Raw genomic sequence first — 18,408 nt, 5'->3', positions numbered from 1 at the left:
AGATGCAGGTATCAGGTACTTGGGCTAATTAGCTGGCTGACGCACCTTGTTAGTCTGCAGTCCACCCACCCTTCCCAGAAAGGCAACCGGAACCCAAGATGCACAAGCACAAGCCGTGTGCTGCAGCTACAGGAAGGATCTCCTGCCCCTACGCCTCCGGTCTCTCAGTAATGTCACCTAAAAAGGAACATTCTACCTCTCCAGTATGGCAGTGGGAGTGAGCAAAGAAGCTTAAAATAACAAATCCAACCTGCATTTCCTTAACTGGATGCCATGATACCTTAACTTGAAAAGGTTGAGTATGATTAATGTCCTTAAAGAATAATAACAATGATAGTTTAATTTTTTTTGTTTTTTGTACAGGGCCTCACTACACAGCTCAGACTCATAGCGATCCTCCTGTTTTTCAGCCTCCCCAGCCCAGGGATTACAGGTGTGCACCACTATGCCCAGATTTGATAGCTGGCTCAGCATGCCTGGGGGCGGGGGTGGTGTAGCATGGGGTACCGGGGATCGATCCCTGGTCCCTGAGCTTGCCAAAGTAGGCGCTTAGTCTACTGAGCTACCTTGCTGGCCCTCAGTGACCATCTTTGAGAGGGGACAATTGAGCTCAAGACTCCAAGTAATTGCTGGCTCTATTTAGCCATCAATCCCACAGAAGATGCACAGTCTGCTGCAGGCTAATTGGGCCTGGTTCCTGTGTTATGGCCAGAAACTAACCTGAACTTCAGTGGAAATAAAGATGCAGGCTCACCAGATTGCCCACTCCCCGCCCTAAAGCTACTGCTGGTTTGCTGGGATTAATCAACACAGATCTAGACTCCGTCTGCTCACATTGTCCACCAGCAACAGCAGAGACGCACATTTTTTTCTCTTATTTTCTTTTTCCTTCTCTTTTCCTTTCTCTCTATCCTTGTTCTTTTTTGTGTGTTTTATTTTTTCCTTATTGTTCTTATTTTATACGAGTGTAAACATGGCCTCTAGTTTTCTTCTTGTTCTTATTTCTTCCTTCTCCTTTCTCCTCCTGTCTTCTGTACCAGTTTCCCAAAGTCTGCATGATCCTCCTTTGCCCAGCAGTCTTGCTTCCGACCTCCTTCTCTTCTTCTATTTCTCTTCTATTTCCCCAACACCTTTTAAATTTTCTTCCCAAGGGTAAAACCATCATATTGAGACAATTACTGCATACAACTTTCTGGTTCATTTTAGATTTTGTTATATAACCACAAGCCTAGTTCATATGATTAAAGGTGGCAACTTAATAATTGTCACAGTTTATCATTTTCTAAGCTGTGTTTGATGCTACTGTTATTACTGAATGCAACACTTTGGCCAAAGTTGTTCTAACCAGTTGTTCTTCCTGTTTTACCAAGACTAAGATTGCCTAAGTGTCATAAACAATACTATAGGCCAGTGCCAGAGAACCAGGGGCTAGGCCAAACAGGCAGCAACTTCTCAGCCCCAACAAACTGAAGAGGATCTTACAACAGTCTCAAAACCCAAAAACCAGCCCCACCTGGAAGATATCTCTGAAAACTAATCATTTCCTAGAGGTTCTAAATACTAGCAATAAGCCTACTCACCACAAGCAATTCACAAGTACCAACCTGGGAACTAAGCTTAAAAAATAAAAAATGAGGAGACGCTTAAAACAATATGTAACCCCAGACTTCCAGTTCACCAAAGGCAAACCTAGGGGTCAGTGAGGTGGAACAATCTGAAAGCCACCCACCTGGACTCTCTGAGATGGAATCAGAGAAATAACAAAGCAAATGAAGGAGGCTCTAGAAAAAGTCAAATCAGAAATAATCTCTCAGGTAACTAGAGATGGTGACCATAATGAAAGCCATGGCTAGTGACTGTAGAGCAGATACAGATTTCTAGAAATATAGGCGCTTAGGAAAATGATGGAAATCTTGAATGCCCAACATAGGAAAGAAATGGAGCCCATGAAGCAGGTGGGCCTTGGGATGGTCATTGCATCACAGGGGACATGACATTCATCAGTGGACTAATCCATGCATGAGCTCGTGGCTGGGGCTCCTGTTAGGAGATGGTGCCTGGCTGGGAGAAGTGGATTGCTCGGGATATGATGTGGAAGTTGTGCTTCTTGTGCCTGGCTCCTCCCTTTTCTCTTTGCTTCTTGGCTTCCCTGTGAGGAGCAGACTTCCTCTGCGTGCCCTTCCGCCGAGCCGTCTCTGTGTTGCAACGACCTGAATTCACGGAATGAGCCCTCTGCAACTGTGAGCCAAGTAAACTTCTCCCCATTTAAAACATCCTCCTAAGGGTTTCCTTCACTGTTCATCCTAGCTAATGATTCTTACAACAGCTAGAAACCTCTTTTTTTTCTGAATTTTTTCAGGGGTCTCACTACTAGATCGGACTCATAGTGATCCGCCTGTTTGCAGCCTCCCTAGAGCTGGGATTACAGGCACGCGCCACCATACCCAGTTTCAATCGCTGGCTCAGTGTACTCAGGAGCTGGGGGGGGGGGGCAGGGCCGACACAGCAGGCCTGGGGATTGAACCCCTGGCCCCTGCAACTGCTGGCAGGTGTTTTAATCTGCTGAGTTATTTGGCCGGCCCTTAGAAACCTCTCAAACATAACTTTAGGATCAAAATTCAAACACATCCCAATGTTTATTTCTCCACTTTTGACTAATGGAAATTATAATTTATTCCTCTTCAAAGCCAACAGAAAAAGAAAAAACTAGCTTAGGTTTGATTTTTTAATACCTTTCATCATTGCCACACCTGGATCAGCCTATACTGTCTAGAAGGCTCATCAGCTGTTATTTAACTGAATAAGCTGGAAATAGTGAAGAGCTGTGCAAAAAGGAAAATACTCTGCTCCTAAGACTATGAATGTTGCCACGTATGGTTTTCCAATCACTCCAATTCCCTGGGCCTGTCTAAGACAAGAGAGTAGGGCTGGGGAGATGGCCCATGGTCTAAGTGCTGCCTGGCAAGCGCAGAGACCTGGGTTCGATCCCCAGTACTGCATGCCATGCCAGCTCGAGGACCCCAGGTGTGCCATGCTAGCCACCGAGATTGGGTGTGGTGGTGTATGCCTATCATCCCAGCACTGGGGAGGCTGAGACAGGAGGAACACTATGAGTCCAAGCTGTGTGGTGAGACTCCACAACAAATAAATAAATAAATAAGACAAGAGAGAAGAGCACTTTACTCTCCAAGATTATTTTATTTTATTTTATGTTGTCCCAAATCTCTCACAGCCAGCTCAGTACATCAGATGCTTTGAGAGATAATTTCTTTGACTCTGCAAGCCTTAGATGTAGACCCATCTCCAAAGATTCCACCCTGTAACCTTTCTAGGTCTGCCCCATCACAGCCTTCTCCAGTCAGGTCAATGAGGCTGTCCTACCCATGACCAAACAGAAAGCCTGACAGTACATATGCCCATATGTTTTCTAAGCAACCTTCCCATACTCCTAGCAGGTTTAGTCCTGCACTACTCCCTTCGATGTTGCAGCCTCATAAGTCCTCACAAAGTCTCTTCCAGATGGCATATTTGTGCCTATTCATGATTTCCTATCTCACACAGTGCATGCTGAGCTGATACACTAAGAGCTGGTGGTACCAAAGCCTGCAGGCATCAAGGGCAGCTGGCAGCCAGAGCTGGTAGCACTAAAAATGTTGGCAGTCAGAGAACAACAGAAAGCAACAATAAGCCTGGGATGTGGCTTAGTGGTACAAGAACCTGCCTAAAAAACACAAGGTCCTGAGTTCAATCTCTGGTACTGAAAAAAGAAAGCAACAATAATATCCAGGAGCCTCCCTTTCCAATGGCCGGGAGAGTTCCTGAGACCTGTCAGTAGCTTCTTGCTCCAAGTAGCAAGGAGGGCCACTAACACTAAGAGCTGATAGCCACTGGCATTCAAAGACCAAGGCTATTAACACTAAAAAAACTACACTTTGCCCATTTGTGTTTTCTACGTGAACTGAGCAAGATCCCTCAGCCAAATGGTGACATCTTAAAAGCACATATGGGGACCCTCCCATTTAGAGGGTCTTCAAAACCAGAGGGCAGACAGTGGTGACAGTCACCAGCAGGCTCAAAAGTCAGCCCATCTGACTTCTGCCTTCCAGGTAACTAAGAATCTACACTAGAGAGTGACAACTCCCTAGGAGAATTTCCTCATGATGCAGATTCTGGGGCCCTTGCTAGGCCTCTTGGGATTTTGTGGCTGATCCCTAGAATCTGCCTACTTCACAAACTTCTCAAGTGATTATATGAGAATTGCAATGCTGAAGAATGTCTTATTTGCCAAAGTATGAGGTTTGCAATCTTTTTCACAAAGAATAATTAAGCCAAAGGTAGAAATTTTTTATAAGAACTGTAGCCAGTATCTACCAAATCCAAAGCATTATAATTCCTTTTCAGCATGGTGCATCTCAGGGCTGGGGAGATAGCTCATATGTCCAAGCACCTGCCTGACAAGCACAAGGACCCAAGTTTGATCCCCAGTACCGAATGCCATGCTACCACTACAACCCCTGTAATCCTAGTGCTGAGGAGGCTGAGGTAAGAGGATCACTACAAGTCCAAGTTGTGTAGTGAGGTCCTGTACCAAATACATAAGAATGGCAGATCTCATAGTAATTCATGAGCTCATCAACATAGACTTGCTGCCTAACCTCCCACCCCACTCTCCTTTCTAGTTGTGTGACTTTTAACGAGTGATTTGCTAAGCTTCCGTTTGCTCATTTGTAAAGGGGAAGAGGGGGTCATGGTGCTTGTCTTTCAGACTCATTCTGAGAATCAATTTATACTATGTATGTTAGGCATCTAACACAATTCTGGCAGAAGAAAGGGAGGGAAAGAGGGAGGAAAAGGCAGAGGGTAAGGAGAGAGGAGGGAAGAGAACCAAACAAAATGGAATGAAGCATAACTGAACTGTGCTGAAGGGAAGAAAAGGAGGGCAGTTGTTGAAAAATGTGTGCATCTGAGGAAGAGGAGAAACAGAGTCATAGGAACAGCTTATAATTACAAAACACCACAGTTTACAAACTGCTCTCATGATATCTTATTTGATCTTCTTAATGCTGCCATGAGATAGGACAAAAACATACTGGTAGCATATTGCTTTTACAAATTGAAGCAAATGAAGTTCATGCAAGCTAGCTTGGCTATGCAGCTAATAAGTGACAGACCTTGAAATTCTGACTCTAGAACCCAGTACACATAAAGGCCAAGGTCTCCTATACACTTCCTATGGTCATCTAATAATTGGCAACATTCTCTACTGAGATTCAGTCTAAAGCACACGAATTTTCTCAGAAAAAAAAACAATAAACAATAACTAGGGAAACCGATAGCAATTATCATTTTTCCAGAGTCTTAGATTGCTCTAAATTACTTTCAAGGTTACCCGCAGTTCAGCAGAAATCAGCATGACAGTTTTAAAAACCCTCATACTACAAAGCTACTCAAGCCAGGCTTAAAGAACAACACAAAATGTCCTCCCCTCGTCTATCCACATAGCCTCTCACTCTTAGAGCTGCTGGTCCTTTCCTGATTCTTCTTTCAGATGCCAGGCGTTCTCTTCATTTGCTTTTAAAATGTCTGCATAAAATTTATGGTAAGATTTATGTCCAAATCATCAAAATGAAGATCCTCTATCCTGAGGCACAGGCTAATGAAAATAGATATTATTTTTATTCAATTCCCTAAATTCCTCACGTGGAAGACACTGCAGTCTGCACCATTTTTCTCCAAGTTTCTCCACAACTAAAAATATTATCTGAAAAATCATCAAACTATGGGGTAAATAACTCATTGAGATGGTAAACAGCATATCACTCTTCACAGATCGACGCATCATTTGAATACAGTCTCGTTCTGCATTCCCAGTTTCGAGTCAGGACCATTCATAGTTCAGCACTTCATAATTACATACAATTAACAACTCAGAGACTGAGCAGCGGAGAGACTGCTAAGCACTGAAAGCTACAAATCTGTTTTGAAGGAGTGTATATTTTTTTCTCTCCCTTGATTTTCTTTATTGTTGTTTTGCTTGTTGCCTATTAGCATACCTCTGGGGAATCTTTCCAAGATGTAATGTTAATAAGCAAACACTTGTGAGATTGCCAGCCGTTTCAGATGACTTTCTTTGCAGGGAACAGAAAGAAAGAAAATGAACTGATGCATTGTTATGCAGTAAAATAGAATTATGCAGGAAATGCAAAATAATGCAAAGCGTTATTCATACAGAAAAGAATTCAAGGCATCATTGATTAGAAGTAAGAAAGAAAAGTATGAATCGATATGGCTATTACTGCCTATTAAAGAATCTATTCAGGTATGGACACTGTAGGTATTTCAATGCGAGAGACAGTAGTTAATGTGTTTGGTACAAGGTCTCACTATGCAGCTTGGACTTACAGTGATCCCTCTTTTTTCAGCCTCCCCAGTGCTGGGATTATGGGCATGCACCATCACACCTGGTCTTAGTGGCCAGCTCAGTGCACGCAAGGGCAGGGCTGACATGGTATGTGGTGCCGGGAATTGAACCCCGGTCCCTGCACTTGCCTAAGCAAGGCTTAGTCTGCTGAGCTATCTTGCCAGCCCATAGCTACCACTTCTTGGACATTTACTCTCACAGGTGTTGTTCTAAGCACCACACACACACTGGTTCATTTAATTCTCACCACCGTTCTGTGGAGCAGCTCATGGTATCATCCCATGTCACAATCAAGGAAACTAAGGCTCAGAGAACATAAGTAACCTGCCCATGGTCATGCACTGAGTAAGTGAGCAAAGTCAGGATTTGAACCCAGAAGCCTGGTTCCAAAGCCCTTTTACTGCATTGCTACTAAATAGGCCTCTACTACTGGAGAATTCTAGAACATGACTCTAAATTTTCAAGTTTGTAGATCCCTTTAAAACAAAACCCACAGGCATCTCCCCAGGGAAGTATATTACATTTAGGTCAAGCCTTTCAAATAATTCCAAGGGCACAAATGACCCCTTAAGATAGATTCTTGGATCTCTGTTCTAGATGAAACAGGTAATGAAACTGACACACGACATTGACTTCAGATACACATGAATGCAATAAATCACAGGCCATCATGCCTGAGGCGGGTAGAGACACAGGGTATGCGCACATCACACTTCTTCGGAAGCGGATCAGAGACCATGGCCCTTCCTTTTGCTCTCTGACCTGAACTAATCTTTTGAATTTACAATTATATTCACCCTTGTGGTTCTCAGGGTTGACTTAGCACTCATTTAAAGCTTCTTCTCCAAGCCTCTGCTACAGAAGCCTGTGCGACTACTCTGACTGCTTATGAAGGGAGAGTGCTTGTTCTATAGATGCCTTCCCACTGTGGTACTCCTCCACTCCTGCGGTCCCTAGAAAGCTCGAGGCTCATCATGGCCTTCTTTCCCTCAGAAACTTGGTGGAATGGGCACCAAATTAACAATGGTTCTACTTACTTTGCCAAAAATTAGTAATGATATTGACAGTTTGCCAATGCCTCCAGTACACTCACACCTCTAGAGTGCGTAGAGTCTACCATGATGGAGTCTGAGAAGCCAGCCATGTCCAGTGTGGCAGAATCTAAACTCTACCCAGAGGAACTCAGAGCCCAAAAGATACATGGGAGAAGAAGACAGGCTAGAGCAAGAAACTCATCGCTCCAGACCTTGGGAAGGTTTCTCAAGGACACTGATATTTATTTGGGCTTTTGAGGGTAAGTGGGAACTAGAAAAGAAAGGTAAAAGTGAGAACTTCCACACGAAGTGGAACAAAGAGCAGGGACAACAGCAGGCAGTAACCGGTCACAGTAAAGCCTGATGACAGGTGGGGGCCACACTGTGAAAGGAAATCTACCTTGGACCAAAAAAAATTAAATTTTATCCTTTAAGCCATTGTTCTTAAACTTTAAAGTGCATACAAGTTACCTCAGTGCTTGTCAAAAGTGCTAATCCCAGTACACTGCTCCCAAAGCTCCCAAACCAACAGATGCGTATTTAACAAGCAGGTCATGCTAATGCAAGTGATGTGTAGACGGTGCTGGGAAGGGAAGTATGCCCTCTGCTGGAGGTGATGGGAGGAATGCTAATAAACTAAATGCTTTCCTGATACATCACAGGAATTCAAGACCCACCTGGCCTCTCATAGTGATCCGTGGGGGTTACAAACCTACCCAAGAATATCCAGCCCTTACACCAGGAGACAAGAGTCAGTGGCAAACCTCACAGCCAAGACAAGCATGTTCATGGCCCGTGCCTGGCAGGACTCCCCAGTGGAAAGCACCAGTCACCATGCCTGGCCTTTATCAGTACTCAATCAATGTGAGTGGAGTCTGTCTGAAAAGCAGAGGAAATCTAACTTCTTCATTTCCACAATGTAGAAATCTCGTGGGTTATAACTACTACCCAGTTGGCATTTTTTGTTATCGAAGATTACCATTTCACCCAGGGACATGCAAACAAATGAAAAAACAGCCCCCTGTCAGGGATTTCTCCCATGGTTCATAAAGAGTTGGAGGAGTTCTGTGGAAAGAAGCTGTATGACGCCATTATCTTCCTAGGCTTCTAACACAGTCTCTAGCTGCTGCTGGCTAACATGGGACAACACTGTCTAGATCTTTTTAGTCAGTTGTGCTTACACTGATACTGCCCCACACACATTGTGAGAGTCTGAGCTCGGTACCCGGGAAAGCATGGATTTACTGTAATCCTACAGATAGCAGCAGATCAGAAACACTCATTTAGCGCTTTCAGAGAGCTGCTGAAAACCTTTATGCCACAACACACACACACACACACACACACACACACACACTATCCCCTGAACTCTCAGATGCACCAAGTAGCTTTAATAAGCAACTCCCAAACTGGCTGAGACTTGCTCCCATCAAAAAGGTTTCATAGGCTGGGGAGATAGCTTGGTGGTCTAAGTGCCTGCCTGGCAAGCGCAAGGACCTGGGTCGATCCCCGGTACTGCATGCTATGTGGGCCTTGGATCCCGTACATGCCGTGCCAGCCACCAAAATTGGACGTGATGGTGCATGCCTCTAATCCCAGCACTGGGGAGGCTGAGACAGGAGGATCACATGAATCAGAGCTGTGTAGAGAGACCCTGTACCAAATTAATCAATTAAATGATTTAAAAAAAAAAAAAAGTTTCATAAGCAAGCACAGGGACACCTGCTTGCAGTACCGGCTACCTGAGCGCCTGAGACAGGAAGCTCACCTAAATCGAGGGTCAGATGCCAGCCTGGACAACTCCGCAAGACTATCTCAACAACAACAACAACAATCCTCGATGACTGAGCCTTTGGCTCTGTAGAGGGAGACCCTATTTCCAAAGACCCATGATGCAGCCCACTCCGAGTTCCTTTCTTGCTTCGGGATCCTCGGCAACCCGAGCTCTGACTCAGCCTGGCCACTGGGAAGGAACGCACGCTGTCCTCTGACTGGCTTTGGGGCCCGACAGCATGAGTATTTGTCCACGGTCACTCTGATTGTTGACTGGTCTCTGCTGAACCAGATCAGCAGCACAATGGGAGAAGGTAAATACCTTCCCTCCGCGACGCTGTTCAGCGTTTACTTTGCTAAAACATTCTATTACTGCACACTGAGGGAAGAGAAGGGACGCAGGGAGGACCTGATTTTGTGGTGATTAAATGCAGAGTAATTGTTAAAATTATTTGCATTTGTCTGAATAACACTAACTTTCAAGACTATGTCATTTACAGCAAATTGTTGGATATTATTTTTCAGGCAGCAGTAATCAGGCATTTTTCATAAAATGGCTTCCTTGCAAGAAAATCGCCAAATAATGGCAGAAAAACACCCGGTTCTAAATACAATGAAGTAGGAGGACACAGAGCCCAGAAGAAAACAGCCCCCACGCTGCGGGCCTGGCTGGAGCTGCAGCACGATGCCTCACTGTTCCCAGCTCGCTGGGGGCTGCCGCCGGGGCTCTAATGGGCCCCACGCGGGTCTGGAGAGTGGCTCCCTCACAGGGCGTCTGTAATTCTAGGGCTGAGGGGCTCCAGAGGAAGTAAACACAGGCCTGGCTGTGCTCCTGCGGGGGGAAAGCTTCCCCGCACAAGAGGAGACATGTGGGCTTGTGCCCAGGCCCTGGGCCAATTCTCCGGAGACTGTCTGCTTACCCTCTTGCTCCTCCAGACCTGCAAAAGGCTGTCACCACAGCCACCCATGAGGCCTCTACGCAGGCTCGTCATGGGGCTCCTGGCACTCGGGGACCCACAGTGACTGGCTTCTGTGTTACCACCACGCCTGAATGATGGACCTTTCAGTTCCCACCCTGCCTCTCTCCAAGTCACCATAAAAAATCTCCCATTGATTTTCAGTGATACCTGTGATGGTATTTGGAAATAAGAGAGACAGATGTTAAAGCCTTTTGAGTTCATTTATGGGCCATTTCCAGACCTGCCTTCAGTTCTAATCAACAAGGGTCTTCTGCAGGTCTTCATGAAGCTATGCCTTCCCTTATTGTCCTGGTGAAAAACAAGCCCCTTCCGGTGGCAGCCAAGGCCACCCTGGCTGAAGCCCTCTCCACCTCTGCCCAAACCATCCTGAGGGAAGGCTGTCTCTTGTGTCAGGCTTCTACGAGGTTCCTCTGGTGATCCTCCTATCTCTCGTGCCGAGTGACAAATCCATCCCCAGCTCTGCACTGTCCTGAAACCAATGCCCTGCATTCTTACATTTTCTTATCTTTCTTGCTTTTTTTTTATTTTTTTTAAATTTTTTTTATTTATTTGAGAGAGAGAGAGAGAGAGAGAGAGAGAGAGAGAGAGGTGTGTGTGGCCAGCTCAGCCCACCAGGGGGCAGGGCTGGCTGGCATGTGGTGCTGGGGGATTGAACCGCGGTCCCTGATGCCTTGCTAAGCTTGTTCTAAGTAGGTGCTTTAGACCACTGAGCCATCTCTCCAGCCCTCTTGCTTTTTTTTTGCAAGTGTTCCCACATTCACCAAACCTTTGCTGAGGGCTGCTGCTCTCTCTACACTACCCTGTCTCTTCCTGCAGTTCCCCATTTAAGAATGTGATTTATTTCTTGGGCTTCAAATAGACCAAGTTTCCTCCAGCTGGGACTTGAAAGTTCAGAAGACCGTGTCTTCAGCATCTGCTAATGTGGAGCCTTCTCACATTGATCTAATGTGTACATATGACACTCCTGTGGTCTCTCAAAGGATCAGAAATGTTCCTTACCACACGCTGAATAGATGGATAAACATTTATTGGCTTACTAAATGAACGCAGAACTCAGCAGACTCATTTAGATTCCATAGGGGGGGTTTTGTGCGTGTGGAGAGAAAAAATAAATGCATGCAGGTCCACTCTGCGTAGATTTTTAACATGCAGGGTGCTAGCAGGGACAGCATCGTTTTAAGCACTGAGCTAGATGTCCCCTACCAGGACACAGAGAATGGTCCAACATCCGCTAAGTCCAGCCCCTGCAGAGAGAGCAGGAGCCCCAGCCTCTCTCATCCCATTGCACTCAGTGGGATACGGAGCCAGACTGGGGACCAGGCATGAGAAAGTGCAGTCACACCCGCTCAGCTTCTGCAGCCCTATTTCCCCCAGGTGCCCTGGAAACTGCACAGGGTGACAGCAGGGGCAGTGGCCCAACCTCCCACAGGAACCAGCCAGAAAAGGTTCTCCTCCAGCCCCACCCGCAAGCTTGTGTGGCATGGCCATGGGAGCTCCACCCGAACACTGATGTCACCATAAATCCTCTGAGGAGACAGCAACTCCCAAAAGTAGCCACAGAGGGCAACTTGGGGACAGCACCATCCAGCTGTTGTCCATCAGGATGCTGTCCCCCCCACTGATCCAAGCCAGTCTGGGCATGAGAGGGGACAATAAGTAAACCAAACAGAACTTAGAGTCCTGGTTCCCAGCAGGATATGGTGCTACATGTCTGCCATCCCAGCCCTCTCAGAGAGGCTGAGGCAGGAAGATCAAAAGACTAAGCCCAACCTAGACACTGTTCCAAAACTTAAAAATGTAAGAAGGGTTGGGAGCATAGCTCAGTGCAAAGCTCTGAGCTCAATCCTCATACCAAAAATTAAAATAAAATAAAATGCTGGCTCTGACAACTGTGCAACCTAGGATAAGTTTCTTAACCCTCTCCTCATTTCCTTGTCTGGAAAATGAGAATCAGGGACTGGGGACAAGCTTGGCGGCAGAGTGCTCACGGAGCATGTGCAAGGCCTGGGCACCACCTACAGCACCACACACTACGCAGTCCTGATAATACAGCTCCCTGGATGTGCACAACTGAGTGAACGAGCAACACACTTAACCTCATGTTTCTCGCTCCGCAATCTGTCACTGCTCTTATCATTCACTGCCCTCTCCGCTGCAATCCAAAACCACCGTCTCTTTCTTGTCTCCTCAACAGCGATATGAACACATTTGCAAGGATCTGTTCTCTTTCCTTCCTCTTCAGCCACTTGCAGTCTTCAATTCCCTCTTCTGCTTCCCCTTTCATTCCCTCCATGCCTATCTTTTCCTGCAACCAAGAAAGTACAAGGTCTTGTTCTGAAATTATAACTGGAGCAAAAAGAAGTGATGCTCTCATGGTTAGCAGACACCCAGCCACATCCACTGTACTGCAGATCCGTCTCCTAGCTCATGTCTGTGGTCGGGTATCACTCACCCACATTCCATCATTGTCTCCACACTAGAAATCCTTTAATTTTTCAGGCAGGGATTGGTTTGAAACATTTTCCTTATGTATCAATTAGAACAACTGAATAACTGTAATAAGAAATTCTCTCATCCAGTTAGATCCAGGATAATGAGGCATTTCAGGATCAAGATTCATTCAGAAAATGAATTACTGGCTGGAGAGATAGCTCAGTGGTCTAAGCACCTGCCTGGAAAGTGCAAGGACATGGGTTCAAGCCCCAATACCACATACTGTGTTGGCCACAGAACTCCAGGCATGCCACGCTGGCCCCTGAAACCAACTGGACGTGGTGGCGCACATCTGTAACCCCAGTGCTGGGGAAGCTGAGATGGGGAGATCACTGAGTCTGAGCTGCATAGTGAGACCCTGCACCAAATACATAGATAAATAAACAAATGTTTTTAAAAAAAATATTTTAAAAAGAAAATAAATTACTTAGAATCAAGCAAATATATGTAGGAGTACTTAAAAATGGACTTTTTTGTTGTTGTTCTTGTAAATACTCCGCATTCAGCTGAGACTTCCATGTTATCTTTTCTTTTAAGAAGCCAAATACAATACAGAGTGTTATTGTAGTCTATGTTCTCCTGGACTGGGCATGCTTGTGGTGGTGTTTGAATTCCTGCTTACTGCATCTATTCTTATTAATATTTTAGTCTCTCAGTATGTTTCTGTTGTAGTCATGGAAAAGGACTTTGGCTAGAATTAGTAATACACCCTTCTGTAAACTAGAAAAGAACATAGCATTATCTTTAAATGAGACTACTAACAAATAATACTTTTATTTAAAATATACTGGAAAAGACTAAATAACTTCTCTCTACCCTGCTGTCAGAGCCAAAATAATGATCGCAAAGATATCTACATCCTGTGTATGTGTCACCTCACAAGGCAAAATATCACTCAAATTATAGGCCTTAAGATGCAATTATTCTGAACTGCTGGTGTGGGCTCAAACTGAATATATGAGTCCTTAGAAATCCAGAGACCTTCCTGCTCTATGGTTAGAGGGAGAGGTGCAATGACAGATCACAGCGAGGCGACACAAAGACTCAGTCTACCAATGCTGCTGGCTTTGAAGCTGTAAGAAGGAGTATGAACCCGGGAAAGCAGGCAGTCTTTAGAATATGGAAAAGGCAAACAAACAGACCCTCCTCTAGCATTTCCCAGAAAAGAACGCAACTCTGCCGAGTCCTTAATCTAAGCTCCAGGGAGACCCATGTTGGACTTCTGAATTGGAAGAGCAGAGATTTGCTTTGCTTAGTCCACTGGGTATGAGATGATTTGTACCACAGTAATAGCAAATAAATATACCAACTCAGAACAGACTCTTGACGGCAAAGCCAATCAGAATTGGAGATTCCTCGAGCAAGCCGTAGGTGGCGCTGTATGCGCTGCTCCTCTTGCACAGACTGATCTGTAACCGGTGCGCGGTGGCCTGAACAGGAATGGGTAGAGGCTAGACGTTCCAGATGGATCCACGGGTGTTGGAAGGTGTAGAAAGACAGTGTACTCATTTATGGATTAAAGGTTTTGAATCTATGACCATCAGGAAATATTAAACTCAGGGCCGGGAAGATAGCCCAGTTGAATAAGTGCTTGCCTAGCAAGCACAAGAGCTTGAGTTCAATCCCCCGTTCCACAAAAAAAAAAAAAAAAAAAAAAAAAAAAAAAAGAAAGAAAGAAAATAAATAAATAAATAAATAAATAAGAGAAAAAGAAATATTAACCTGCCGGCAAGATAGCTCAGCGGACTAAAGTGCCTACTTAGGCAAGCTTAGGCAAGTGCAGGGACTGCAGTTCCATCCCCAGCACCACATGCTGCACCAGCCCTGCCCCCAGGGAGGGCTGAGCCAGCCACAGAGTCGAGGCATAGTGATGTACACCTGTAATCCCAGCCCCGGGGAGGATGAAAACAGGAGGATCACTGTGAGTACAAGCTGCATAGTGAGACCCTGTAACAACCAAAAACATTAATAAAAAAGAAAGAAGAAAGATTAAACCATAACTAAGCCAGTCTCCCAAAACAAGGACTCGCTATTCCCTTGTTGGTTTTGGCGGTTGCTCTTCTTGCCTTTGCTTTTCTTGCTATTATATAATACAGAGGATTGAATCCAGGAGTCCTCTACTACTGGGCTATGCTCCTAGCTCTTTCGATTTTTTACTTTTGCTTGGGTTTTTTTTTTGTTTTTTTTTTTTTTGGTTTGGTTACCGGGAATTGAATTCACAACCGCATGCTTACCAGCCAGGTGCTGTGCCTGCTGATTGTTTTTTTTTTTTTTTTTTGAGACGCATCTCACTAAATTGCCCAAGCTGACCTAGAATTGAATATCCTCTTAATCCAGCCTCAGGTTACAGATATATGCCACCACCTCCGGCTCTCTACTCCTTTATTTGGAGAGATAGTAACCATAACTAGGAAGACAATGTAAGAGCTGATATCATTTTGTTAAGGGCCCCAAATAATTCCACAATTTACTGGCCTACTATGATATAGAACAGTCTTGCTTCTACTAACGAAGAAAGTGAGTTTCTAAGGACAACCCCTTACCAGAAATTTGGTTGAAACAGGAGGCAGGGTGTTCCCTATTTAGCAAAATCTTAATATATAAGTGGCAGGGTGAGAGAGCACTCTAATGGAAATGTAAAAGAAACAAACAAATGTGACTAACTGGCCTCAGATCCGCCCCAACTTTGGATGGAAGCGGAGGGGCTAAGGATATTAAAGCTGGTTTCACCGGGGGAGTCAGTCACCATCAATGAGGCAATAAGACCTACAAGAGGGCATCTTGGGGGCCAGGGAGATGGCTCAGTGGAATAAGCACTTCCCTGGCAAGCGCGAGGGCCTGAGTTCAATCCCCGGTTCCACCAAAAAAAAAAAAAAAAAAGGGCATCTTTATTTCTTGTAACTCAGCCTCAGTACTGCATAATTTATGTGGGCATGGGTTTATTTATTTCAACACTGCTGTGTGACAGATTTTTCTTTCCAGAAAATTCCTTAATCCAACTGTTAGCATATATTGTGAATTTCCAAAATTGTGTGTTTGCACAGAAAAGAAGTGAATACTTTTAACTCAATGAATAGAGGGACTTGCTCTAATGGTGTTTGTAAATAGGATACCATGTCTGCATCTCGTACAACAAATAACCACTAGGGAGACAGTATGCAATGTGTTAATTATTGAAACTGTCCTACCAATTTGATTTGAAACTGTCTCATTACTATTTGTTTCTCAATAAAATTATGAGGGAAAAAAAAGAGAAAAGGAGTGAATAGATGCACGCAGCTAGATGTTAGAGCTGGTGAAGTTTCTGCGTAATAGGCTATGAAATATGAAGACCCCCAGCTGTATTTGTTCTCCTCCAAAACCAATGAAACATAGAATTGCATGTAGCAGCCCCCCAGCAGGCTCCATGACATAGATAAAAAAAATATATTACAAATTTGAGGAGAATTCAGCTTTTTTCCATTAGAGACTGTGCGGTAGCCATGTTTTATTTTGTCGTTTTTGGCAAATTGGAAGATGACAGAGCCCATGATGGTAACAGTGATAGCTCTCCCTAATTGCCATTCACAGTAAATTAATGCATGCCTGATCTTAGGCTTCCTTCAAAAAGTGCCGCGAAGCATTCTCATTAAGCTGAAGCAAAACGGAAAGGCGCCTTCAGGGGAGTTTTGACTAAATAGAATCAGAACCTGCACCAGGGAAATCAGACCTTACACACAACTGGAGACTCCAGAGTCAGTTCTGTTTGACTGCACACTGACTCCATTTATCCAGGATAAAGTAGGAGTTTGGTGGGGCGCATACTGTCTCAGGAAGCAGAATTTTTATTAAGACGCAAATGTCAGGGAAAACTTCTACTTAATATAGCTGAGTTCTCTCAAACCAATTTGAAAGAAAGTTCTCAGAATATTGGTATTGCAGAACTCAGACCTTCGGGGACCATTCCAACTTCCAAATTTCCTTTTTCTCTATTCCCCCAAAGCCAATAAAATGCCCCTCAAACTAGTAGTGTATTTTTATACCTAAAAGCTCCTACTGCACAACTTTCCACATTCAAAACAACCAAAACCTCTAGCTAAAAGTGCTGATTGTTTCATTTTCTAAAGCAGTTACTCTTTCTTAAAAATACTTACTGCTCACATTCTTTCTGTGGAATTGGTGCACGCACGTAATACATCTCCATTCCTTTTTTCTGTCTCTTTTCACTCCTCTTCCTCCCCAGTCCTCCGTCTCTTGATCTCCTTCCCATCTGAGAAGCATCAATCTCCCTACATCTTATTGTCTCTTTTACTTTGTTCTTTTATGATTTGAGTCTCTCATATAAGAGAACCCTTGTGCTACTTAAACTTATGTGCTAACTTACTCCACTTAATATTATGATCTCGGGGCTGGTGAGATATCTCAGTAGTCTGAAGCGCCTGCTTAGGCAAGTGCCCAAGGACTGTGGTTCGATCCCTGTCACCACATGCCGCGCCAGCCCCGCCCCCCAGGGTGGGCTGAGCCAGCCACAGTAAAATAAATAATAAAAAAACTATGATCTCAAGTTGCGTTTGTTTTTCTACAGTGACTAAAGTCTATCCTTCTTATGACAGTAGAATCTCATTGTCAAAACCGTGTTTTCTTTATCATTCTGTTGACGAACACATTGACTGCTTACAAAATTTAGCTGTCATGAGTTGCACTGCTATAAACACGGATATGCATGTATGCCTGTAACATGACGTCTTTAACTCTTTTAGGGAGATATCTAGCAGCACAACAGCCGGTTAAAATGCAATGCCTAGTTTTAGTTGCCCGAGGAGTCTCCACACTGATTCCTAGAGTGCTTGCATTAGTGTAACCTTCTCACAGTGTCCAAGGATTCCTTTTCCCTGCAGCCTCACCAGCTGCTGTTACTGATGATAGCCATTCCTTCTGGGATAAAATGAAATCTTGGACTGTGGATATAGCTCAGCAGCACAGTGCCTGCCAGACAAGCACAAGGTCCTAAGTTCAATTCGTGGTACAAAAAAGAAAAAAAGGAATCTTGATGTTGTCTTAATTTACATTTCTGTCATAGCCAGCAACGTTGAGCGCTTCTTCATGTATTTAGTGGCCATTCATACGTCTTCTCCTGTGACATGTATTTGTTTCACTTGCCCATTTTTTTAATGGGGTCTTTAAATTTGGGAGATCTAACTTTTAGTTCTTCAGGTATTCTAGAAATAAGTCCACTGTCTGAGGAATAACTAGCAAAAAATTATTCCAACTCTGAAGGTTGTCTCTTCACTATGTTGGCTGTTTCTCTTGCTGTACAGAAGCTTTTTTTTTAACCAGGGATCAAACTCAGGATTTTGCACTTGCCAGCCAGGCACTTAAGCCACCGAGCTATCACCCCGGCCCTGTGTACAGACGCTTTTGAATTTGATATGACCCCATTTGTTGGTTCACAGTCCTACTTGTGCAACTAGGATTCTTCTCAGAAAGTCCTACGTATGCCTATGACTTCAAGAGTTCTTCCTATTTTATCTTCCAACAGATTAACTGTTTCTGTTTTAAAATTTAGTTCTTTGGGGGTCTGCCCCTTAGCTCAGCTCTTTAAGTGGCTGCTTCCACAAAGCAGTCAGGCTCAGGTTGCTCTGGTTCGATCCCCACAACTCAAGCCAGCCAAACCTGCCCTGAAGGTATTCGGAGCAAAAAAATAAAATAAAATTTAGTTCTTTGATCC

This window comes from Octodon degus, unplaced genomic scaffold (assembly GCF_000260255.1).
Source record: "Octodon degus isolate 3935 unplaced genomic scaffold, OctDeg1.0 scaffold00102, whole genome shotgun sequence".
NCBI classification, from domain to species: Eukaryota; Metazoa; Chordata; class Mammalia; order Rodentia; family Octodontidae; genus Octodon; species Octodon degus.
This window is presented reverse-complemented; position numbering follows the sequence as displayed.